Source organism: Mobula hypostoma, chromosome 6 (assembly GCF_963921235.1).
Source record: "Mobula hypostoma chromosome 6, sMobHyp1.1, whole genome shotgun sequence".
Taxonomy (NCBI): Eukaryota; Metazoa; Chordata; class Chondrichthyes; order Myliobatiformes; family Myliobatidae; genus Mobula; species Mobula hypostoma.
The window spans coordinates 19,089,360-19,115,583 of record NC_086102.1 but is presented as its reverse complement, the minus strand read 5'-3'; the positions used below and the strand labels follow the sequence as shown (position 1 = coordinate 19,115,583).

Below are 26,224 nucleotides of genomic sequence, written 5' to 3'. Positions count from 1 at the left end.
AGTTTAATACTGACAAGTGTGAGGTATTGCACGTTGGAAGGACAAACCAACGTAGAACATACAGGGTTAATGGTAGGGCACTGAGGAGTGCAGTGGAACAGAGGGATCTGGGAATACAGATACAAAATTCCCTAAAAGTGTCGTCACAGGTAGATAGGGTGGTAAAGAGAGCTTTTGGTACATTGGCCTTTATTAATCCAAGTATTGAGTATAAGAGCTGGAATGTTATGATGAGGTTGTATAAGGCATTGGTGAGGCCAAATCTGGAGTATTGTGTTCAGTTTTGGTCACCAAATTACAGGAAGGATATAAATAAGGTTGAAAGAGTGCAGAGAAGGTTTACAAGGATGTTGCCGGGACTTGAGAAACCCAGTTACAGAGAAAGGTTGAATAGGTTAGGACTTTATTCCCTGGAGCGTAGAAGAATGAGGGGAGATTTGCTAGAGGTATATAAAATTATAATGGGTATAGATAGAGTGAATGCAAGCAGGCATTTTCCACTGAGGCAAGGGGAGAAAAAAACCAGAGGACATGGGTTAAGGGTGAGGGGGGAAAAGTTTAAAGGGAACATTGCGGGGGGCTTCTTCACACAGAGAGTGGTGGGAGTATGGAATGAGCTGCCAGACGAGGTGGTAAATGCGGGTTCTTTTTTAACATTTAAGAATAAATTGGACAGATACATGGATGGGAGGTGTATGGAGGGATATGGTCCGTGTGCAGGTCAGTGGGACTAGGCAGAAAATGGTTCGGCACAGCCAAGAAGGGCCAAAGGGCCTGTTTCTGTTCTGTAGTTTCTATGGTTTCTATGGTTCTAAGAATGTGGAAAGTTTGTGAGGGTGAAAGGTGATTTACCGGAATGATGTCTTATGACTAGACAGAAGAGAGTATGCCTTCTGAAGAAAGACTGAATGAGCTAGGGCTTTTCTCTTTGGAGAAGGCTGAGAGGTGACTTGATAGAGGTGTATAAGATGATAAGAGGCATTGAGAGAATGGATGGACAGGGCCTTTTTACCAGAGTGGAATTGGCCTATAGAGAGAGCCTAATTTTAAGGTGGTTAGAGGAAACTATTTACAGTTTGGAGATCGAATGAGAGATCTAATGCTTTGCTGTCTCCAAGAGGATCCCAGGAAGCAAGTGCGAGTGTGAGCTCGAGCAGCCTTGAGGCGAAGAAGCTGAGAGATGGGGTGTGAGCCGGTGTTTGGCGCCATTTTGCCGATTAAGGCGTTCATTAATCACTGATTAAAGCAATTAAGGAAGATTGAAACATCGAGATGAACATGAAAGGCGAGCTAGGGTTTGACACCGACTGACCGCCTTTTGAATTGCTGATGGGACAGATCCCTCTGCTGCCAGAGAAGGAGTCTGTGTGGCGGCCTATCACTCGCAGTTTCTGAAGGGTAGGTCTCTGCATTTGAGCGGTGCATCTCTCTCTCCGCGGTGTTTATCGATTGGACTATGGATTGTGGACTTTTTCAGACTCATGACTTTTGTATTCTGTGCTTTCACCTGTTCTTTCCATGTGGCACGATTTGTTAGTTGTTTTTGTGTGAGAAGGGGGTTTGGGGTCGATTTTCTTGTTGAATTTTGTGCGGGGGAGGGCCTTTGGGGGGGATTAATGTTCTCGTTGCATTTTGTTAGCTTTGCTGTGCGGTGGAGAGGAGTTTGGGACTTGATGATCGTGTTGCCGTTCCTTTTCGTGCGGGAGAATGGGTTTGAGGTTTTTCTTTGAACGACTTCTATGATTTTCTTGGTTTCACGGCTATCTGGAGAAGATGAATCTCAGAGTTGTATACTGAATACACACTTCTATGAACCCTTGATTCCAGCGCAGGTTGTAACTTCCCTCCTGCATCAATATTACCACTCTCATGATAGACCAGCATCTTAGCAAGCCACTGGCAGATACAGACTGCAAGGTTTCCTGCACATGTTCACCAATTAACTTAATATAGAAATACTCTTATTTACATTCTTCATCATCATTATGTGCCGTGTCATATGACGTGGGCGATCATGTCTTCCAGCTGTCCATGACCATGATTGTTCTTGGCAAATTTTTCTACAGAAGTGGTTTGCCATTGCCTTCTTCTGGGCCGTGGCTTTACAAGATGGGTGACCCCAGCCTTTATCAATACTCTTCAGAGATTGATTGCCTGGCGTCAGTGGTTGCATACCCAGGACTTCTGTATGCACCGGCTGCTCATATGACCATCCACCACTTGCTCCCATGGGTTCACATGAACCTGATCACGGTGGGGACAGGGCACGAAGTAGGTGCTACGCCTTGCTCAAGTGTGACCTGCAGGCTAGTGGAGGGAAGGAATGCCTTACACCTCCTTTGGTAGAGACGTGTCTCCACCCCACTACCTACTTATTTACATTATTGGTGCTATTAAGGAAATGGAGCAGTTCACTAACAAAATATTTCTATTTTCAACAAGAATTCTGGGGTACTAAGTTAAGACAACAGACAATAGGTGCAGGAGTAGGCCATTCAGTCCTTCGAGCCAGCACCACCATTCACTGTGATCATGGCTGATCATCCACAATCAGTACCCCGTTCCTGCCTTCTCTCCATATCCCTTCACTCCGCTATCTTTAAGAGCACTACCTAACTCTTTTTTGAAAGAATCCAGAGAATTGGCCTCCACTACCTTCTGAGGCAGAGCATTCTACAGAACCGCAACACTCTGTGTGGAAAAGTTTTTCCTCAACTCCGTTCTAAATTGTCTACCCCTTATTCTTAAACTGTGGCCTCTGGTGCTGGAGTCCCTCGACATCGGGAACATGTTTCCTGCCTCTAGCGTGTCCAATCCCTTAATAATCTTATATGTTTCAATTAGATCCCCTCTCATCCTTCTAAATTCCAGTGTATATAACCCCAGTCGCTCCAATCTTTCAAAATATGACATTCCCTCCATCCTGGGAATTAACCTCGTGAACCTACGCTGCACTCCCTCAATAGCTCGAATGTCCTTCCTCAGATTTGGAGACCAAAACTGTACACAATATTCCAGGTGTGGTCTCACCAGGGCCCTGTACAACTGCAGAAGGACCTCTTTGCTCCTATACTCAATTCCCCTTGTTATGAAGGCCAGCATGCCATTAGCTTTCTTCACTGCCTGCTGTACTTGCATGCTTACTTTCAGTGACTGATGTACAAGGACACCTAGATCTCGTTGTACTTCCCCTTTTCCTAACTTGACACCATTCAGATAGTAATCTGCCTTCCTGTTCTTGCTAGCAAAGATCATGATTTGCTTTCAATATGAATTCATAAAGTTGGCTCATAAAAAGAAGTCAGTAAATTGTAACATAGTTAAGATCATCTCAAGAGTTTTGGCACATAGCTGTGTGGAACTCCTCCTCTGACCAAGCTACAGCAGTATTAGGGGACAAGATTACTCAGATAAATGCACCAGCACATAATTAAGTGTGCTCTTGTTAACCTCTCCTTCAAAATAGGAGGGGTTCAAAGGTGCTTCAATAAGGGAAGTCTAGCAGAGTTAATTCAAAACACATTAAAAACTTTTTACAATGTAAAAACGAGGTTGACATATCTATGTCAATTTACCCATGTCAAAATGAGGCTGCAGAATTCCATGAGATTTCTGGAAACTTTCGGTGAATTCCAATGAGGTATAATAGTCACAATTAAAGGAACTCCCTATGGTTTCTGGGGAAAAACTGCATGAGGAGAAAGATCCCACAGATCTACTCCAAAAAGCTGGGGAATTCTTACTGCCGTTGTGGCTGGGATTTAACATCAGAAACAGAAAAAACAGGTTATGTGCACAATATCACACTGAAGATTGTGAGACTATTGTCCTTCCATACATCCAGCATTTACTGCAATGCCTATATTATGCTTCAGTATTCATTGGCCTTAGAGGACTGGAATGATCAGAAATTGTGATCATCTCTATCCAACTACTTACTACCTTCACTCACCCTACTTGCCTTTGCCCTCAGCCAATCACTGACCTTCATCCCTTAGTCAAATACCGTTCCTTTTTCCTACTGATCACCTCAAACTTTTCCAGTGCCTTGTAATGTTGAGGCTTGGAGTATTGTGAGCAGTTTTGGACCTCTTATCTAAGAAAGGATGTGATGGCATTAGAGGGAGTCCTGAGGAGGTTCACAAGAGTGATTCTGGGAATGAAAGGGCTAACGTATGAGGACCATTTGATGCCTCTGGGTTTCTATTCACTGGAGTTCAGAAGAATGAGGATGGTTGGGGGGGGTGCGGTCTCAAGATAGAGTGGACTTGGAAATGATAGTGGGGGAGGCAAAGACCAGAGGGCACGATCTCCAAATTTACAAGGATGTTGCCTGGATTAGGGAGCATACCTTATGATAATAGGTTGAGTGAACTCGGCCTTTTCTCCTTGGAACAACGGAGGATGACCTGATAGAGGTGTGTAAGATGATGAGAGGCATTGATCTTGTGGATAGTCAGAGGCTTTTTCCCAGGGCTGAAATGGCTAGCACGAGAGGGCACAGTTTTATCGTGTTTGGAAGTAGGTACAGAGGAGATGTAAGGGCTAAGTTTTTTTTTTTACGCACAGAGTGATGAGTGCGTGGAATGAGCTGCCGGCAAAGGTGGTGGAGGCGGATACGATAGGGTCTTTTAAGAGACTCCTGGATAGGTACATGGAGCTTAGAAAAATAGAGGGCTATCGGTAACCCTAGGTAATTTCTAAAGTGAGTACCTGTTCAGCACAGCACTGTGGGCCAAGGGCTTGTATTGTGCTGTAGGCTTTCTATGTTTCTATGTTTCTATGAATACAAGGATATTTCTTTAGAACTGAGATGGGAAGGAATTTATTTAGCCAGAAGGTAACGAATCTGTGGAGTCCAAGTTATTAGATATATTTAAAGTGGAGGCTGTTAGGTTTTTGATTAGTATAGGCATTACAGGGAGTAGGTAGGAGAATACAGTTGAGAGCAATAAAAAAACAGTCATGATGGAATGGTGGAGCAGACTGAATGGGTGGAATAGCCTAATTCTGCTCTATGTTTTATGGTCTTATGGTCTTCCCTGTATTCTGATCATCTCCGCTTCCTCCCACGGTCCAACTCAGGGCCAGGAATAGAAACAGAATGGGCCTAATATTTAAGTGCCGGGCTCTATCTGCAATATATTCCAGCTCCTGTTTCCTGGTCCAATCTACAAACCCCAGCATCTACTTTGGCTCTGGAATTCTCTACCTCCATGGGTGTAGGAGGTCAGTTCAACGGATATATTTTAGGTACAGATAGATAAATATTCAAAACATCAAGGAATTGAGAGTTACAGAAAAATGATACAGAAGAGGCAACACACACAAAAATACTGGAGGAAATCAGCAGGCCAGGAAGCATCTATAGAAAAGGTAAACCATCGACATTTCAGGCCGAGACCTTTCAGCAGTTTCTGATGAAGTATCTCAGCCTGAAACATCAATGGTTTGCTCTTATCCATAGAGGCCACCTGGCCTGCTGAGCTCCTCCAGTATTTTGTGTGTGCTGCTTGGATTTCCAGCATCTGCAGATTTTCTCTTGTTTGTGGTACAGAAGAGATGTTGAGGTCACTAAAGAAGGCAGACTTCAGGGACCTGCTACTGCTAATATTCTCTTCTCTTCTCATCCTCATTGAACACACTGATACCCAGCTTTGCATTATTAACAGCATTATCGTCCCCAGCATCCAGGACATCTTCAAGGAGCAATGACTCAAAAAGGCAACATCCATCATTAAGGGCCTCTATCACCTAGGGCATGCCTTCTTCTCATTGCTACCATCAGGGAAGAGGTATAGAAGGCTGAAGGCACACACTCAATGATTCAGGAACAACTTCTTCCCCTCTACCATCTGATTTCTGAATGGAGATTGAACACATGAACACTACCTCTCTACTTTTTTTCTCACATATTTTGCTCCACTTATTTATTTTAACTTCTTACTGTAACGCTAGACAACTTTTTTCAAAAGTGTTGCTTTCTCTGAAATTTTATTTTGTTTATGATAGACTGCTTGAAGCTGAACACAAATATAATTTCAGACTACTTGTATCACACAGGAATTTGGAGAAACAAGGAACGAACTTTTATTGAACATAATACATTTAATTGCGTAACAGTGCTGACACTTTGCAATAGTTCAACTAAGCAGAAGATCGTGAACACGGCACAGGACATCACACAAACCAATCTTCCGTCTGTGGACTCCCTTTATACCGCATGCTGTCGGAGCAGTGCTGCCAGGATAATCAAGGACACAACCCACCCAGCCAACACACTTTTCGTCCCTCTTCCCTCCGAGAGAAGGCTCAGGAGCTTGAAGACTTGTACGGCCAGATTTGGGAACAGCTTCTTTCCAACTGTGATAAGACCACTGAACGGATCCTGACCCGGATCTGGGTCGTACCCTCCAAATATCCAGACCTGCCTCTCAGTTTTTATGCACTGCCTTACTTTCCATTTTTCTATTTTCTATTTATGATTTATAATTTAAATTTTTAATATTTACTATCAATTTGTAATCCAGGGAGCAGGAAGCGCAGAATCAAATATTGATGTGATGATTGTACATTCTAGTATCAATTGTTTGGTGACAATAAAGCATAAGGTATCAGTATAAGTATAAGCTAAAAATGTTGTGCTGATGATTTTCATTTGTACTCAGTATTACGCCCTCGCTCAAGAGTTTTCCCCGTTCTCTTAAGCTAGACAAATAGACAACTTCAGTCCCGGCGTAGCTGTAGTTGAAGGCAGGTTTATTATTCAGTAATGTGTTACAGTATCCAAGGAGCTGGTGTAAAAAGACAGTACTTCTCAGCATTCTAACACAAGGCAGATTCAAATATTGATTGAAATTCTTTCAGCTTCTAACTACTAAATGAAATGTACCAACAGAAAATAGCCAAGCTGATGACGAAAGCTAATTGCTTAACAATGTGATAATTAATAATCAAAACCAGCTGTGAAACCACAAGTAAGTAGTGAGAGCTAGTAATTAGAATTACATCAGGAAAGACACAATACTCCTCACCTGGGATCTGTAAAAGACACCACCAACTGAACTCATGATTTCCACAAACAAAACATTCAACATAGTAGAGTCAATGCTCCTGATCCCCTCATAAGACCATCAATTTGAAAGACAGGATTAAAATTCTGACCTTCAAGTGGGATCAGTATCCAAACTTCGGAATAAGCCAATTAGATTGTATCAAATATACAACAGAGAATCCCAACTAATCCGTACAAACTTAAGATATTTTTTTTTATACAGATTTGTAACCAGAGTTTACATTTCAATCATTTTCCAACAGTCCATTCATACTGTTTGTTTTCTTTGTAAGTAATTTCAGGACATTTTCTGAGCATGCCCGTAAGTGAGGGGAAGCAGCTGCTTGCTTGCTCACAGTTGTTAGGGAGGCGTTGTCAGGGGCTACAGAGGGGAAACGGTACCACCCGACTGTATGAGCTGTCTTGATGGAACCCTTTATCCATCACCCTCAGGAAAATAAGGTCACCCTTTGAAGGAGCTGGTTTGGTGTCGCCCTTTATATAGACAAAGATAGTTTCATCCATGCTCACTGTGTTGCTTCTGAAACCCCTTTGCTGCGAGGTCAAGGCGGGAGAGACGGGAGGCTGGCAGGACTGGCTAAAGCTTTCCTTGAGACGAACGCTGCTAAGGCAGGAAGTAATGGGAAGTAATAACGTTGCTCAAGCAGAAGCGGGATCTCAGCCTTTGGGTCAAGTGATGGCATCTTGAGGTGAGGGTGGTGAGTCACTGCTTCTGGAGTGGGGATTTCCTTCCTGTTGTCCGAAAGTTCATCACACTCAATGGGCATGAGAAGAGCTAAACGAGTCTCTTCATCAACAGATTCAATAATAAAGCCTCTTGCCCTTCTCCCAACCATCTGTGACATAACTGCACATGTCTTAATTGTCTAAGGTGAGGCACCATCAGTTATGGTGAAGACGTTGAAAAAAGATGATTTAGCTAGAGACTCGTTGCTCTGATCATCCAAGACACAACACATCCTCATCCTCTTCTCACAGTGGTCTTTCGGATAAACATTGACGAGGCAGATCTTTGAACATGATTTACTTGCAGAGTTTTCCCCCAGACCTTAGTACAGGAAGAGGTGGCAACTAGAGAGAAAAGAGATTCATCTCCTCCTCACAATACTGTGAGGAGGTACTTGTGTTGTTCTTCACAGACCAGGGAGGTTGGCCAACATGAAGAACTGCAATGTGTTTGTCGCTGTCACATCCATACCACTGGATAACAGCATTACAGTCCCTCGCCTACAGCTACTTGAAGAACTGCAGTGGAAACATACGGCGTGCTCTTCAAGGAAAGCCCTTAGCTCCTCTGGAGGTTTCTCCCTGAAGCCTCTACATTTCCAGAGAGGATATGGTTTCCAATGTGAGGGCACTGTTTGTTAGGATCTTCTGACATTTTAGAAACATAGAAACATAGAAAACCTACAGCACAATACTGGCTCTTCAGCCCACAATGCTGTGCCGAACATGTACTTACTTTAGAAGTAACCTAAGGTTACCCATAGCCCTCTATTTTTCTAAGCTCCATGTACCTATCCAGGAGTCTCTTAAAAGACCCTATCGTATCCATCTCCACCACCATCACCGGCAGCCCATTCCACGCACTCTCCACTCTCTGCGTAAAAAAACTGACCCCGACATCTCCTCTGTACGTACTTCCAGGCACTTTATAACTGTGCCCTCTCATGCTAGCCATTTCAGCCCTGGGAAAAAGCCTCTGACTATCTACACGATCAATGCCTCTCATCATCTTATACGCCTCTAAAAGGATTTAGAATCGTCCTTTTGGAGAGCGTTTTCCATTTCAGTTTTGTGCACCATGACAGGGGCTCTATCAGGTTTCTCTGATTTGGGTGGTGCTGAGCTAGAGGTGGTCTGTACAAAGCTGGGGCCGTTCCATATTTTGGCTTCATCCTGGATGAAACTAGAAAAGAGGGAGAAGGGTGGGAAGCTGACTCCATGTTCCATTTTGTGTCTGGTTCCCTGTGACATCCATTTCTCACATAGACTAAAAGGGAGTTTCTCCAAGATGGGACTAATTCCTCATGCAGTGTCAAGTTAAGACAAGCCAAGTAAGTAGCCTTCAGCTTTGACTACCTCCAATTCCAAAAACAGGTCTCTCCTAGCTCTCAGTCATTAGGACTCCTGCTAGAAATCATGGGGAAGGCCTCAAGTTTGTTGAAGAGAGCAGTTTCCATTGTCCCGGCGGATCCATAGCACTCTTTCAGTCTTTGCCAGACTAAAGTGAGAGCTGCACTGAGGAGCTTGATGTGAACTGACCTCAATCTTCTTGCATGCTCAGCAGACTAGAATCCAAGCCACTTCACTAGCACATCACTAGGCTTGAGTTTGAGGCCTTTTCTGGTGTTGGAGAAGGTGGACTTCCAAGCCTTTCTGGCTTATCATCGAATTTCGGAGTCCGGCTGTCAGCAGGTCACGATGAATTAGGAATCTCACAAGGTCTGACATATCGTGATTAGGTTCATTGAGGGTGTTGTGCACCTTCCTAGGAGGCTGAGCAGTGTCACCACCTGTGTTATTCCATGGTACATAGGAGCCCCTAGAGTCTACTACTACATGGCTGCATGCCTCCTTCATATCTGTGGGCGAGTGGGTGGCCGTTCATTGGATGTTTTGAGATAGCTGCCTGCTCAGGGTGAGTACAAGCATGCGAGGGATGCAGTCTCTGTTCTGCCCCGTTTGAGTAAACCGTGTTGAGATGTGGGGTGTTATCCTGAGGGAGAGAACCCCCCTTTCAGTCTTGATTGGCTAGCTTGAGCCTTCAGCGTCTGCTGGTGGGTGGGTATAAGCATAAACTGACTGGTTTTGAACATACTTTATCGTCCTCTCAGCAGAATGACATGGTGAGTTTGATCTAACATTGTCATTGTCAGCTAGCTGTTCCATGCCCACCTCAAACACTTTGGCCTCTGGTTAAACTTCCTCTGCCTCCTTTTTATGCTGCAGTGCCTCAAATGTGGCTTCCAGGCGGGCCTTTATATCAATTTCTCTTTTCACAAGTGACACCCTGACTAGCACTGCTTCAGGCCTTGCACGGACTTCCAGCATTGCCATGCTTGTTGCGGATCTGATAGACTGTCTCAATGATCTAGATGAACGTAATGAACACACTGACCTGGTTTCAAAGGCTTCTCTTCTCTGCTGCCCACATTTTAACTTGATGTCATGCGGGAACTTGAGGACCAATATCTTATCCAGTGCAGATGGAATCACCGTTGGGAGTGTCTTTGTACTATTCTGCCCTCGCTCAAGAGTTTCCCAGTTTCTTAAGCTAGACAATCCCAGCGTAGTTGTCTTTAAAGTGGTTATATTATTCACCAACGTGTTAGAGTACACAAGGAGCCAGTGTAAAAAGACAGTGCTTCTTTGCATTCTAACAAAAGGAAGATACAAATATTGATTGAAATTCCTTTAACTTCTAACAAGTGCTTCTAACCACTGAATGAAATGTACATATGATATAAAATGGCCGCCCTGATGATGAAAGCTGATGGTTTAACAATGCAATGATGAGTAATTGACAACAGCTATCAACCCACAAGTAAGCAATGAGATCTAGAAATTAGAACTATTTCAGGAAAGACATGACACTCAGTGTGCAAGGCTTCTCACTTAAGTGTCCAACAATAATCAGCCAGCATTGATGGATTCCAGTTGCCTTGATACCGTTTCTCCATATGCAATATCCTGGTGAAACCTTTCACCATGCTCTTCACTGACTGTGCCAGGATTTGCAGGGAAGAAGTCTAAATGGGAATGCAGGAAATGAACCTTTTTGGTGACATGTTGCACTTCATGGTTTTGTATGCTTGAAGCATGTTGTCAACCAACTGCATGTAGTTTGGTGCTCTGTAGTTGCCAAGAAAATTTTCAACAACATCCTTGCATTTCCATGCTATTTTCTATGGTCCCACTAGAAATACTTCAAATTACCTGTCATTGATGGCCTGTTTGATATGTGGACCAACAAAAATGCCTTCCTTAATCTTGGCATCAGTTACTCAGTAACTCTGGGAAACTTCTATCACAATTATCAAAATCCTTCATGGAAATTTATAGCCTTTCTAAAACCTGTTCTGCCATGCAGCATTTTCCCAGCCTAAGCATACCCAGGCATGCCTGGATAAGATAGAAAACTTTTCAGCTTACATTGTGGGCAACATTTGAATTATGAATTGAAATAACAAATATGAACGATTTTTTTAAATGGTGTGTGGTAGCGAAACTTCGTGGTTATTTGCTTGGTCAGCAGCCGAAAGTCTATAAAATACACTCAGCAGTGTTCAGAAAGTAAAGTCTTTGTTATCCAGTGAAATTTCACAGTTTTATTATTATGTATTGTGATGTACAGCTGCCACAAAACAACAAATTTCATGACATATGCCAGTGATATTAAACCTGATTCTGGATACATTACACAATCTCCTTATCCAGATCACTGGCATACACTGTAAAGAATGGCAGCCCAACACCCTATCAATCACAGACTCGCATCTGAAAATGATCTGTTCAGTCCCACTTCCTGTTTTACGTCCATGAACCAAACCACAATCTACTTTTCATGTTTCCAAACTACAGTGTATTTTGTTTAACAATCTCTACCAGTGTATCTTATGAAAAGCCATATCAATGCTCAAATACATTATATCCAATCGAGACACAAGACAATGCAGATGACTGGCATCTGAAGCAACAAAAAAACTATCTGCATCAATGTTCTGGTAGAAACCCTGCATCGGGGCTGAGAGTGGGGAGACAAGATGGTCGTATAGAGAGGAGAAAAGGAGTGGTGAGAGCAAGGTCCGAGGTGAATGGTGGACTGAGGAGGGGCAGGTGATGCTATATAGGAGAGGGGAGCAGGCTGGAGTGGAGAGCAGGTAGCCACTGTCAACAATTCGCTGACAATTCCTTGCCTTCCAAAGCTGCTGCTCCAGCAGATTGTTACACCACACTAATGTTCACCCTTATCTTCTCTACTGGTTTCAATCTCAAAAAAAACTCTTAATAAATTAGTCAAGTGTACTTACCCTTTCATAAATTCATTTCAACTATGCCTAATCCTATCTTTATTTTATCTTGGTCACTTCCTTGATAAAGATGGCAACATTTTCTTCACAGTTCCCTGATTTCAATTTCCCTCTCATTGAACAGTAAGGTTACATTTGCTCCCTTCTGATCTGTGTGAACCATTATTCAATCTATGAAATTTTAAAAGATGACTACCATGCATTGATTATCAACTTAAGTTTGATCTCCAAAGCTACGTTCTTCAGAATTCTAGAATGTTGGTTATCAGGTCTTGGGAGTTTGGAGCTTTTCAGTCCAAATAATTTCTCCGCACTCTGAAAGCTTTGTCAGCTAAAGAAATAAAAAATATAAAAAATAAAAAAGTCATGCAAATAGAGGGCAAAATAGTAATGTAGTCCATGGACTGTTCAGAAATCTGATAGCAGAGTGGAAGAAGCTGTTCCTAAAATGTTGACTGTATGTCTTTAGGCTCCTGTATCTCCTCCCTGATGGTAATAATGAGAAGAGGTTCATGTCCTGGGTGTTGCCAGGATCTGAGAGCTGAGAATTAGAAGACTACGTTCTCAATGATGCTTCTGTGCTCAAGGAATAAAAGGTTCAAAGGTTCATTTATTATCAAAGTATACAACTCTGCAATTCATCATTTCCAGGTAGTCATGAAACCAAGAAAGAAATGAAAGGCAGCATGGTCAACAACCCTCAAATCTCCCCTCCCAGTACAAAAAAATGAACAAAATGGAACAAGTACATGAACCCCAATTCCCCTTCTCCATACAAAAAAAAACAAGAAAAACACACAATATAAAAACTATAAGACTGAAAAGAAGTCTATAGTCCAAGTCCATATCCAAAACGCAGAAAACCTGAGTAACATTCTCGGGCTCTGCCCTCTCCAGTAGAACAGTGATCCCCAGTGATCAAAAGGCAGACGGCCAACACTCAGTTTCCGCATTCGCCTCAATGTTTCAGTCGCCCTCATCACTTTAATTGGCGCACAATTGAAGCTTTAATTGGCAAAATGGAGTCAAAAGATTAGCCTCTTCAAATCCTGGAACAACATTTCAGTAGTCTGGTAAATTGCATTGAAATCAAGTTTAAAGGGTGAGAAGTGTTGAGAATAGACATTACAATATTGGAGAAAACTGATAAAATGGGTTGAAAATTAGATATTAGCTGTAAAAATGTTGAAGCTGATAGAGCAGAATAAGATTTGGGAATTGGGACAGAAAGAGGCTCTTTGGCCTAATGAGTTTATGCAACTGCCTGGAGTAACTCAGACAGTCCCATTCTCTAACTGTTTCGCACTCACTAATCAAGAACCTAGCAGCTTCCACTTTAAATCTACCCTGTGACTTGACCCTCACAGCTGCCTTTGGCAATGAATTCCTCTGAAAGTGCCTCTATTACAAGCATCTCTAGTAAGCACAGCATCTCTCCACAGATTAGATTAGATTCAACTTTATTGTCATTGTGCCGAGTACAGATACAAAGCCAATGAAATGCAATTAGCATCTAACCAGAAGTGCAAAAGAATATTATTTACAAAATAACTGTGAATAAAAAGTAAGTGCTACAGCACACAAATATAAAAGTACCGAGACAGTACAATATGAGTGCAATACTGCTCAGCGCTGTGATGTGAGGTTCAGCAGGGTCACAGCCTCAGGGAAGAAGCTCTTCCTGTGCCTGTTGGTGCGGGAGCGGAGGCTCCTGTATCACCTACCAGATGGGAGGAGAGTAAAAAGTCCATGGTTAGGGGGAGATGCATCATTGATAATGCTTTTCGCCCTGCCCAGGCAGCGTTTAATACTTATACTTTATACTTTATTGTTGCCAAACAATTGATACTAGAACATACAATCATCACAGCGATATTTGATTCTGCGCTTCCTGCTCCCTGGAGTACAAATCGATAGTAAATATTAAAAATTTAAATTATAAATCATAAATAGAAAATAGAAAAGGGAAAGTAAGGTAGTGCAAAAATAACCGAGAGGCAGGTCCGGATATTTGGAGAGTACAGCCCAGATCCGGGTCAGGATCCGTTCAGCAGTCTTATCACAGTTGGAAAGAAGCTGTTCCCAAATCTGGCTGTACGAGTCTTCAAGCTCCTGAACCTTCTCCCAGAGAGAAGAGGGACAAAAAGTGTGTTGGCTGGGTGGGTCGTGTCCTTGATTATCCTGGCAGCACTGCTCCGACAGCGTGCGGTGTAAAGTGAGTCCAAGGACGTAAGATTGGTTTGTGTGATGGGCTGGGCTGTGTTCATGATCTTCTGCAGCTTCTTCTGGTCTTGGACAGGACAACTTCCATACCAGGTTGTGATGCACCTGAGAAGAATGCTTTCTACGGTGCATCTATAAAAATTAGTAAGAGTTTTAGGGGACGGGCCAAATTTCTTTAGATTTCTCAGGAAGTAAAGGTGCTGGTGGGCCTTCTTGGCAGTAGACTCTGCTTGGTTGGACCAAGTCAGGTCATTTGTGATATTGACCTGAGGAACTTAAAGCTTTTGACCTGTTCCACTTGTGCACCACTGATGTAAATGGGGTCGTGCGGTCCGCTACTCCTTCTGAAGTCAACAACCAATTCCTTCGTTTATGGTAGATGTTCTCAATGGTGGGCAATTGGGTGCCGATGATCGTGCTGGGCAGTTTTCACCACCCGCTGGAGTGCTTTGCGGTCCAATACGGGACAATTGCCACATCACACTGAGATGCAGTTGGTGAGTATGCTCTCAGTGGTACAGTGGTAAAAGTCTATCAGTATCCTGGGACAGCAGTGAGCTTTCCTGATGCTCCACAGGAAATAAAGACGCTGTTGCACCCTTTTGATCAGGATGGATCAGGGACCAGGTGAGATCATCGGAAATGTGGAAACCAAGGAATTTAAAGCTTGATACACGCTCCACTACAACTCCGTTGATGTAGATGGGGACATGAGTGTGGCTCCTGGCATACCTGAAGTCCACAATGATCTCCTTGGTCTTCTGGGTGTTAAGGGTCAGGTTGTTATCGGCACACCACACGGCCAGGTCCTGGACCTCGTTCCTGTAGGCCGTCTCATCATCCCCTCTGATCAGGCCAACCACTGTGGTGTCGTCTGCGAACTTGATTATGGAGTTAGAACCGTGTACAGGAATGCAGTCATAGGTGAAAAGGGAGTACAGAAGAGGGCTCAGCACACAGCCTTGAGGTACGCTGGTGTTCAGGGTGAGAATGGAGGAGGAGAGGTTGTCTAACTTAACAGATTGGGGTCTGCTGGTCAGAAAGTCCGAGGAAATCCTAACTGCGCTGGAAAAGAAAGTGGTGAGTACCTTCTTGAATCATTGCTGCTTCTGGTGAAGGTTCTTCCATGGTAGAATCCAAAAATCAGACTTGATCACTGCAAAAAATGTATTAATGTTGATAAAAAGGGGAGAGCAGGAACGTGCTCCTGAAGTTACAGACCACATTCATTTTCTTGCTGCAATGCTTCTGAGTTTAACGAACCGGAATAACTATTGTGCAATCCTTGCCTTGTTGGCTGTTACAATCACTTACAGTTTGGCAGAGAATATGATTCATGAGATAAACCAACACATTCACAACTCAAAGCAACACATGCAAAATGTTGGAGGAGCTCAGCAGGTCAGACAGCATCTATGGGAAAGAGTAAAACGGTCAACGTTTTGGGGCCGAGACCCTTCTTCAGAACTGAGAAGAAAGGGGAAGATGCCAGAATAAAAAGGTGGAGGGAGAGGAAGGTGGTAGGTGAAGCCAGGTGGGTGGAAAGGTCAAGGGCAGGAGAAGAGAATGGACCATAGCAGCAGAGAAACATAGAAAACCTACAGCACAATACAGGCCCTTTGGCCCACAAAGCTGTGCCGAACACGTCCTTACCTTAGAGAAAGGGGGCCCAGGGGGAAGTAATGGGCATGTGAGAGGAAGTGGAAGGTCAGGGTGGGGAATAGAGGAAGGTGGGGGGCCTGGAAGGAGAAATCAATATTCATGCCATCAGGTTGGAGGATACCCACAGAATATAAGGTGTTGCAACACACACAAAATTCTGGAGGAACTCTGCAGACCAGGCACCTTTGGGTCTCGGCCTAAAACATCCATTGTACTTTTTCCCATAAATGCAGCCTGGCCTGCTGAGTTCCTCCAGCATCTTGTGTGTGTTGCTTGGATTTCCAGCATCTGCAGATTTTTTCTTGGTTGTGAATATAAGGTGTTGCTCCTCCACCCTGAGGGTGGCCTTATCTTGGCACTGGAGGAGGCCATTGATGGAGAAACAGTCAAGTGACTGTGAGTACCTAAGATGCTTGGTGGGTCCAAAATGAGAGGCCTGAAAATGGATCTGGAAGCCGTGTGGCACAAGATGGCAGCGAAAACACGTTCCTAGGAAGGATATATGGCTGTAGTAGCAGATCTGGGTGAGAACATGGTCAAAGTCGGTGGGCAGCAGAGATCACAGAGGGGAAGCAGTGAGAGAGGGTATCACTGAACTCCCATCAAAGGGAAGATTTAAATTTCTTCTGGGTAGGCATCCCTCGAAGTGGTTGGAGGAGCAACATCTTATATTCCATCTGGTTAGCCTCCAACCTGATGGCATGAACATCAATTTCTCAAACTTCTGGTAATTGCCCCCTCTTCACCATCACTCCATTCTTGTTTCCCTCTCTCACCTTATCTCCTTTACCCGCCCATCTCCTCCCTCTGGTGCTCCTTGTCCTTCCCTTTTTCTATGGTCTTCTACCCTCTCCTATCAGATTCCCTCTTCTCCAGCCTTTTACCTCTTTCACCAATCAACGTCCCAGCTCTTTACTTAATCCTTCCCCCTTCCCAGTTTCACCCATCACCTACCACCCTGTAGCTCTTCCTCCCCTCCCCCACTTTCTTGCTCTGACATTTCATCTTTTTTTCCAGTCCTGATGAAGGGTCTCAGCCCAAAACGTCAACTGTTTGCTCCTTTCTACAAATGCTGCCTGGCCTGCTGATTTCGTCCAGTATTTTGTGTGTGTTGCCTGAATTTCCAGCATCTACAGGTTTCCTTGTCTTTGTGCTTCACAGTGGAGTAGTCAATCATAAACACGAGAGATTCTCCAGATGCTGGAAATCCAAAGCAACACACACAAAATGCTAGAGGAACTTAGCAGATCAGGCAGAAGTCATAATACAATAGTTCCTGGATTAACCTAACCGTGGTCAATTGTATTATTCAGAAAATTCAATACTTGTGGGTATGCTAAAGTAATGTATTGCATGGGGTTACACTGAATGGCTCCAATAAGCAGAGTTAAATAATACTTTTAATACTTTACTGAAGAGTTTCTTGGCCCAAAAAATCAACTCTTTATTCTCCTCCATGGATAATGTGTGACCTGCTGAGTTCCTCCAGCATTTTGTGTGTTTTGCTCTGGATTCCCAGCATCAGCAGAATCTCTTCTGTTTATTAATACTTCTGTAACTAATTCTTCTGTTATATTTATTAATTTTACTGTTATATCCTTTTGCACGGGAAAGGTAACTCGGCAAATATTGCACACTGTTTTACAGAATCATATTAGTCTTTTCTTTGGATTGTGGAATCTAGGAGTAATAATAATCTTAAAAATTTAATGAGACCTGAGTTGGAGTTCTGTGGGCATTCTGCAATTAGATGATTGTTTTCAAGGGGGTACAACGTAAATTCAAGTGGATGATAGTGTGTGCATACAAAGAGAAAGAAAGAATAATGATGAAGAATGGAGTAGAAAGCCAACTTGCAGAGGATATGGAAAGATCACAGAGAGGTATACATTCAGTGACCACTTTGCTGGATACCTCATGTACCTAATAAAGTGGCCACTGAGTGTATCTTTGTGGTCTTCTGCTACTATCACCCATCTCCTCAAACTCATAATGAAATATGCCCGCTGTCTTGCCTTCTTTATAGCTTTATCAATATGTTGTATCCAGGTTAAGTCCTCAGAGAGATTGACACCCAGGAACTTGAAATTACTCTTCTCTCCACTTCTGATCCCTCTATGAGGATTGGTTTACCTTCCCTCGTCTCACCCTTTCTGAAGTCCACAACCAGCTCTTTGGTCTTGATCACTTTGAGTGCTGCGACACCACTCAACTAACTGGCATACCTTGCTTTCATCACCATCTGAAACTCTGCCAACAATGGTTGTATCATCAGCCAATTTATAGATGACATTTGAGCTGTGCCTAGCCACACAGTCGTGGGTGTAGAGAGAATAGAATTGAATTGGATTTAATTCACCTACATCCTTCATATGCATGAGGAGTAAAAATTTTTACATTACGTCTCTGTCTAAATGTGCAATGTGCAATCTACAGTAATTTATAATAAATAATATGTACAACAGGACAGTCAATATAACATACAAATACAATTGTGTCAACGTGAATTGATCAGTCTGATGGCCTGGTGGAAGAACCTGTCCCGGAGCCTGTTGGTCCTGGCTTTTATGCTGCGGTACTGTTTCCCAGATGGCAGCAGCTGGAACAGTTTGTGGTTGGGATGACTCAGGACCCCAATGATCCTTTTGGCCCTTCTTACACACCTGTCTTTGTAAATGTCCTGAACAGTGGGAAATTCACACCTACAGATGCACTGGGCTGTCTGCACCACTCCTTGCAGTGTTCTGCGATTGAGGGAAGTACAGTTCCCATACCGGGCAGTGATTCAGCCAGTCAGGATGCTCTCAATTGTGCCCCTGTAGAAAGCTCTTCGGATTTGGGGGCCCATATCAAACTCTAACTGTCTGAGGTGAAAGAGGTGCTGTTATGCCTTTTTCACCACACAGCCGGTATGTACAGACCACGTGAGATCCTCAGTGATGTTTATGCCGAGGAACTTAAAGCTGTTCACCCTCTCAACCCCAGATCCATTGATGTCAATAGGGGTTAGCCTGTCTCTATTCCTCCCGCAATTTACAACCAGCTCCTTTGTTTTTGCAACGTTGAGGGAGAGGTTATTTCCTTGATACCACTGTGTCAGGGTGATGACTTCTTCTCTGTAAGCTGCCTCATTATTATTTGAAATTAGACCAATCAATGTAGTCTCGTCAGTAAATATAATTAGCAGATTGGAGCTGTGGGTGGCAACACAGTCGTGGGTATACAGAGAGTAAATGAGGGGGCTTAGGACACAGCCCTGAGGGGCACCAGTGTTAAGGGTCAAAGGGGCAGAGGTGAGGGAGCCCCTCAGTGAGCTAAGCACACATCCCTGTGGTGCTCCAGTGTTGATTGTCAGTGAGGTGGAGATGTTACTTTCAATCCGCACAGGTTGCGGTCTTCCAGTTGGGTAGTTGAGGATCCAATCTGCAGAGGGAGGTGCAGAAACCTAAGTTCTGGAAATTATGGAGTTAAATGCTGAAGAGTAGTCAATAAACAGCATCCTGACATAGGTATTTACATTGTCCAGGTGATCCAAGCCAACGTGGAGAGCATTTGAAATCGCATCCATTGACCTATTGTGGCAATAGGCAACTTGCAGTGAATCCAGGTCCTTTCTGAGACAGATGGTGATTCTTGCCATAACCAATCTCACAAAACATTTCATCACTGTAGATGAGAGTGCGTAGATGAAAGGGTTGGCCTATGAGGAGAGATTGAGATACCTGGGTCTATACTCACTGGGATTCTGAAAAGTGAGGGGGGATCTTATAAAAAAAAACAGAAAATTATGAAAGGGATAGATAAGGTAGAGATAGGAAAGTTGTTTTCACTGATAGGTAAGACTAGAACTAGGGAACATAGCCAAAGATTGAGGGGAATAGATTTAGGATGGAGATGAGGAGCAACTGCTTTTCCAAGAGAGTAAAAAATCTGTGGAATTCTCTCCCCAAAGAAGGAGTAGAGGTTACCTCATTAAATACATTTGTGATTAATAATTGCATAGTTGGAGAATTAAGAGTTATGGAGAAAGGGCATATAGGTGGAGCTGAGGCCATGTCTAGATCTGTCACATCTTTATCGAATAGTGCAGCTTGATGGACCAGATGGCTTAATCCTGCTCCTGTATCTTATATTCTTAGGTGACACACACAAAATGCTGGAGGGCTCAACAGGCCAGGCAACATATATGGAAAATAGTAAACAGTCACCATTTCGGGCTGAGACCCTCCATCATGGCTGGAAAGAAAGAAGAGAAGTCAGAGCAAGAAGGTGGGGGGAGGGGAGAAGAAGTACAAGGCCCCCCCAACCGCTGGCTATAACAACCTTACAGAACCACCTCCAAATCAAATAAAATAAACAGTACACAAGGCAAGATTTTTACTGTACTTCAGGACAAATGACAATAATAAGCAATTTAATTTTCAAATTTCCAATAGCAGGAAGGCCAAGGAGCAGAGACACGTGGTAACACCACCACCTACAGGATCCCCTCCAAGCAGCTCACCATCCTGATCCTGATTTGGAAATGAGCTGCCATTTCCTCAGTACCTGAATCTCAGAAGCCCAGGCTCAACAGCAATGTGGGAATCCCTTCACCAGAAGGACTAAACTCTTTTAAGAAGTCAGCACACCACCATTTTCTTGAGGAGAGTAAGGGGTGATCAATAAATGTGGCAATGCCTGTAATACGCTGGGTTGATCAAACCCAAAAGACCCAAACCAAAATCTGAGTGTCCAGGAAATGTGGTAATAAGAGTACAAGCACAACAGAGTAACTTAAGATAAATTTACTATCATAAAATAGAAAGCAGATTTCCACAATGATTTCAAGACTCATGGTTCTTGGTCTGCACTTGATTGTTGCTGTCATTGGGGAACTTCATTGTCACTGTTGTCAGGGGAATTCCAAATTCTGACTCGTGAAATCGCCCTGGGCCCATCCTAGGCACTGATGAGCATGATCCTCGGCCTGGGTGAGGTCCTAGCAACTGAGCAAAAGGTGCCTCAGTAAATACGGGCTCAATCCACAGTCATAGTGAGACGCACAAAGGCAGGCAAACTATATGATTTATTTTGTTCTCGTGCCGCTAACTCAGCACAGTTTCTTCCGGAGTTCCACAAGCATTGAGAGACACCCAGACACAGAGAAACTCTTTGGTCTTTTGTTCTCATGCCACTGGTGCCTTGAGGCCAAGAAAGAATCCAGCCGCTATCAGCAAAAATCTACAGTACAGTATTTAACTTGTACAGACATCTTACATGCTGTGAGCTCATAGAGAGTTAAAATGTCAATTGGAATTGTTCAGACTTTCAATACACCACAACAACACTCACATCCTTAAAAAAAAGAATAATTTTTGAGTACTGTTATGGGAGTACTGAAAATGAATATGAAACTCAGCAGAGATTAGAGATAGTCCTGGCCCTTTCTATACTGTATCTGCTAACTTCGTAAATGTTCTGTGTTCTCAGAAAAGAGCAAAGAAATATTTTGGTGGAAGTTTACTTTAAGTTATTACTTTCTTTCTTTATTTTTATTTATTTATTTAGCAATGCAGCACAGTACCAGCCAACTACACCTACATGATCTACTAACCCGTACGTCTTTGGAAGTGAGAGAGGAAACTGGAGCACCCAGAGGAAACCCACGCAGTCACAGAGAGAACAAAAAACAATTTACAGAGAGCGGTGGGGACTGAACCTGGATAGCTGGAGATGTCATAGCATTATGCTGACCGTGGCAGTACTGGGCTGCCCTCATATAACCCCTTTCTCCCTGATCCCTTCCCATTCAACAGTCCTCTCCTTCCAGGATCAATACGATGAATCATTGTTGTACGTTCTCAAATTTAATATTTATCCAACAACATTGCCTCTGTACTGTTTCAGCATAAAAGTCTGACAGATTGCCTGTTGTAAATATCTTTTCCACTGGATACTGGGATTGAAAAAGCCCCAGCAACAAGAACTTTCTATTGTATCACATTAGCTTCTTTGTGTACTGGAATGTTGGGAAACATAACATTTAACATTTGGAAGTGATGGTGTTTTTCCAGAAGGAACTGCCCACAACAACCAGATTGTTGGAAAACAGTCACCTCACGAGACATCTTTGGAGCTATTAACAAATCATTCCTTCTCGTAACCTTGTTGGTCCTTTCCTCGCCTTGTGGCGCATTGGGAGGCAGTTTTGTCATTTCCGGAGCATTTGACTGTTTTTTCCCCAGGCTAAGTTGCCAGCTCGACACTCATCCCAGCTCGGATGGAAAGCAGGCAAGCAGCCGGCTAGATTCAAACTCGGGACCATTCAGCTCGAAGTCTGGTGCTGGTGCCACTGCACCACTGGCCAGCATATTCTAGTAACCTGGCCCACATAGACTGAAAACAACATTGAAAGTTGTGAGAATCGTGAGACTGTGGGACGAACTGCCAGTGCTAGTGGTGCATGTGAGCTCGATTTTGACATTTAAGAGAAGTTTGAATAGGTATATGAATGGGAGGAGTATGGAGGGCTATAGTCCCAGTACAGGTTGATGGGACTAGGCAGTTTAGATGGTTTGGCACAGACTAGATGGGCCAAAGGGCCTGTTTCTGTGCTGCAGTTTTCTATGACTCTACGACTCACCAATCTATGTGTGGGAGGAGCATCTGCCCATGCTGGCTTTGGCAGACAAGACCACCGTCTCGCCCTTTGGGTGGCAAAGTCCTCTGATCACACAGCGGCCATCCTCCATCACGACGGGTAGAATATACTAAATAGGATAAACAGTCAACTCTTCGGGTTGAGACCCTTCATCAGTCCCTGCTTGCAGGCTCGCCTCCAAGTCCAACAGCATCCTCACTTGGAAATATACAGCACTCCCTTTTCTTCATCGTCACCGGGATCCAAACCCTGGAACTCCCTTCCCAATAACATTGGACAGCACCTTCACCAGGAAGACTCAAAAGGGTGGCACAGTAGCGTCGGGGTTAGCTCAACGCTTTAGAGTACCGGTGACCCAGGTTCAATTCCTGCCCCTGTCTGATAGGTATTTGTATGTTCTCCCCATAAGCCATGTGGGTGTCATCTGGGTGCTCTGGTTTCCTCCCACAGTCCAAAGACACACTAGTTTGTAGGTTAACTTGAGGAAGGACATTCCTGCTATTGAGGGAGTGCAGCGTAGGTTCACAAGGTTAATTCCCGGGATGGCGAGACTGTCATATGTCAAAAGATTGGAGCAACTGGGCTTGTATACTCTGGAATTTAGAAGGTTGAGAGGGGATCTTATTGAAACATATATAAGGTTATTAAAGGATTGGACACGCTGGAGGCAGAAAGCATGTTCCCGCTGATGGGTGAGTCCAGAACCAGAGGCCACAGTTTAAGAATTAGGGGTAGGCCATTTAGAACGGAGTTGAGGAAAAACTTTTTCACCCAGAGAGTGATGGATATATGGAATTCTCTGCCCCAGAAGGCTGTGGAGGCTAAGTCTCTGGATGCTTTCAAGAAAGAGATGGATAGAGCTCTTAAAGATAGCAAAATCAAAGGTTATGGGGATAAAGCAGGAGCTGGATACTGATTGTGGATGATCAGCCATGATCACAGTGAATGGCGGTGCTGGCTCGAAGGGCCGAATGGCCTACTGCTGCACCTATTGTCTATTGTCTATTAATTGGTCCTTGTCAGTTGTCCCCTAATTAGGCTTGGCTTAAATCAGAGGTTGCTGGGCAACGTGGCTCGAAGGGCTGGAAGGACCCATTCTGCCCTGTATTTCTAAATTAAATAAATAAATAAATGTGTTGGCGACGAATGTTCCAGCCACCAAAGCAAGATCCTCAAAATTAACACACCCAAAATTGTGTGTGCGTTGCTTTGGATTTCCAGCATCACCAGATCTTCTCGTGTTTGGTGTCCTAAAAATTAATTTTAAAAAATAAAGAAAGTTTTCCACCATGTTCCAACCCTGAACACTCTTTTTCTTTCTCTGACAACCGTGGGATAGTGAGAAGATCTCTTCTCTTCTCGCTATCAATGGAAAGGCCATTGCAGCAACCCACATCCACCTCTCTGCCTTCCCCCCCCCCCACCACCATCTCTTTCGACTCAGCATGCTCCCAGTAGTTATTTGACACAGTTCTGATATTTATGCTCTCTTAACAGGCCACAGACCGTAAGACATCGGAGCAGAATTAGGCCATTCAGCCCATTAAGTCTGCTCCACCATTCCATCATGGCTCATTTATATTTTCCCTGCCTTCTCCGGGTAAACTTTAACACCCTTACTAAAGTGATTAGCTTTATTTGTCACACATAGCGTATGTGGAAAGAAGGGAAACAAGTAGCAGTGTCATGGAACATATAGAGATTAAAAAGGAGGAGGTGCTTGCTGCCTTACAGCGAATAAAGGTAGATAAATCCCTCGGGCCTGACATGATATTTCCTCGGACCTTGAGAGAGACTAGTGTAGGAATTGCAGGGGTCCTGGCAGAAATATTTAAAATGTTCTTAGCCACGGGTATGGTGCCGGAAGATTGGAGAGTAGCTCATGTTGTCCTGTTGTTTAAAAACAGGCTCCAAAAGTAAACCAGATAATTACAAACCAGTGAGCCTGCCGTCAATGGTAGGTAAATTATTGGAAGGTGTTCTGAGAGATCAGATATACAAGTATTTGGACAGCCAAGGGCTGATTAAGGATAGTCAGCATGGCTTTGTGTGTGGTAGATCATGATTAACGAATCTTGTAGAGTTTTTCAAGGAGGTTACCAAGAAAGCAGACAAAGGAAAGGCTGTGGATGTTGTCTACATGGACTTTAGTAAGGTCTTTGACAAGATCCCACATGGGAGGTTAGTTCAGAAGGTTCAGACACTAGGTATCCATGGAGAGGTTGTAAACTGGATTTGAAATTGGCTGTGTGGGAGAAGACAGAGAGTGGTAGTGGATGATTGCTTCTCAGACTGGAGGCCTGTGACTAGTGGTGTGCCTCAAGGATCTGTGCTGGGACCATTGCTGTTTGTTGTCTATATCAATGATCTAGATAATTATGTGGTAAATTGGATCAACAAGTTTGCTGATGACACTAAGATTAGAGGCATTGTGGATAGCGAGGAAGGCTTTCAAAGCTTGCAGTGGGATCTGGACCAACTGGGAAAATGGGCCAGAAAATGGCAGATGGAATTCAATGCAGACAAGTGTGAGGTGTTGCATTTTGGAAGGACAAATCAAGGTAGGACATACACAGTAAATGGTAGGGCACTGAGGAGTGCAGAGGAACAAAGGGATCTGGGAGTTCAGGTACACAATTCCCTGAAAGTGGCGTCACAGGTAGACAGGGTTATAAAGAAGGCTTTTGGCATCCTGGCATTCATAAATCAAAGTACTGTGTATAGGAGTTGGGATGTTATGGGGAGGTTGTATAAGACATTGGTGAGGCCAAATTTGGAGTATTGTGTACAGTCTGGTCACCTAACTATTGGAAGGATATCAGTAAGATTGAAAGAGTGCAAAGAAGATTTACTAGGATGTTGCCAGGTCTTCAGGAGTTGAGTTACAGGGAAAGATTGAACAGGTTAGGATTTTATTCCTTGGAGCGTAGAAGAATGAGGGGAGATTTGATAGAGGTTTACAAAATTATGAGGGGTATAGACTGAGTAAATTTGAATAGGCTCTTTCCACTGAGATTAGGAGAGATAAATACGAGAGGACATGGCTTTAGGGTGAAAGGGGAAAGGTTTAGGGGGAACATTAGGGGGAACTTCTTCATCAGAGAGTGGTGGGAGTGTGAAACGAGCTGCCACCTGACGTGGTAAATGTGGGCTCACTCTTAAGTTTTAAGAATAAATTGGATAGGTACATGGATGGGAGAGGTCTGGAGAGTTATGGACTGGTTGCAGGTCAATGGGACTAGCGGAATAATGTTTCGGCACAGACTAGAAGAGCCAAATGGCCTGTTTTCTGTGCTGTAGTGTTCTATGATTCTATACATCAAAACATCGAAATGTACAGAGAAATGCATCATTTTTGCATCAATGACCAACACAGTCTGAGGATGTGCTGGACACAGGCCGCAAGTGGCGCCATGCTTCCAACACCAGCATAGCATGCTCACAACTTACTAACCCTAACCAGTAAACCTTTGGAAACCAGAGCACCCGGAGGAAACCCGCATGGTCACAGAGAGAACGTACATACAGACACCAGCAAGAGTTGAACACAGGTCATTGGTGCTGTAAAACACTGGATCAGCCACTAAG

At 43.6% G+C, this 26,224-nt stretch overlaps 1 long non-coding RNA gene across 1 annotated transcript in view; it reads left to right on the top strand.

Annotated features, from left to right (window-relative positions):
- The window catches only part of LOC134347465 (uncharacterized), a 45,001-nt gene extending 21,035 nt beyond the window's left edge, over window positions 1–23,966 (top strand). The window contains exon 3 of the long non-coding RNA XR_010018163.1: window positions 21,544–23,966. This is a non-coding gene — a long non-coding RNA (uncharacterized LOC134347465). The remainder of the gene's footprint in view (window positions 1–21,543) is intronic.
- The last annotated feature ends 2,258 nt before the right edge of the window (window positions 23,967–26,224 follow it).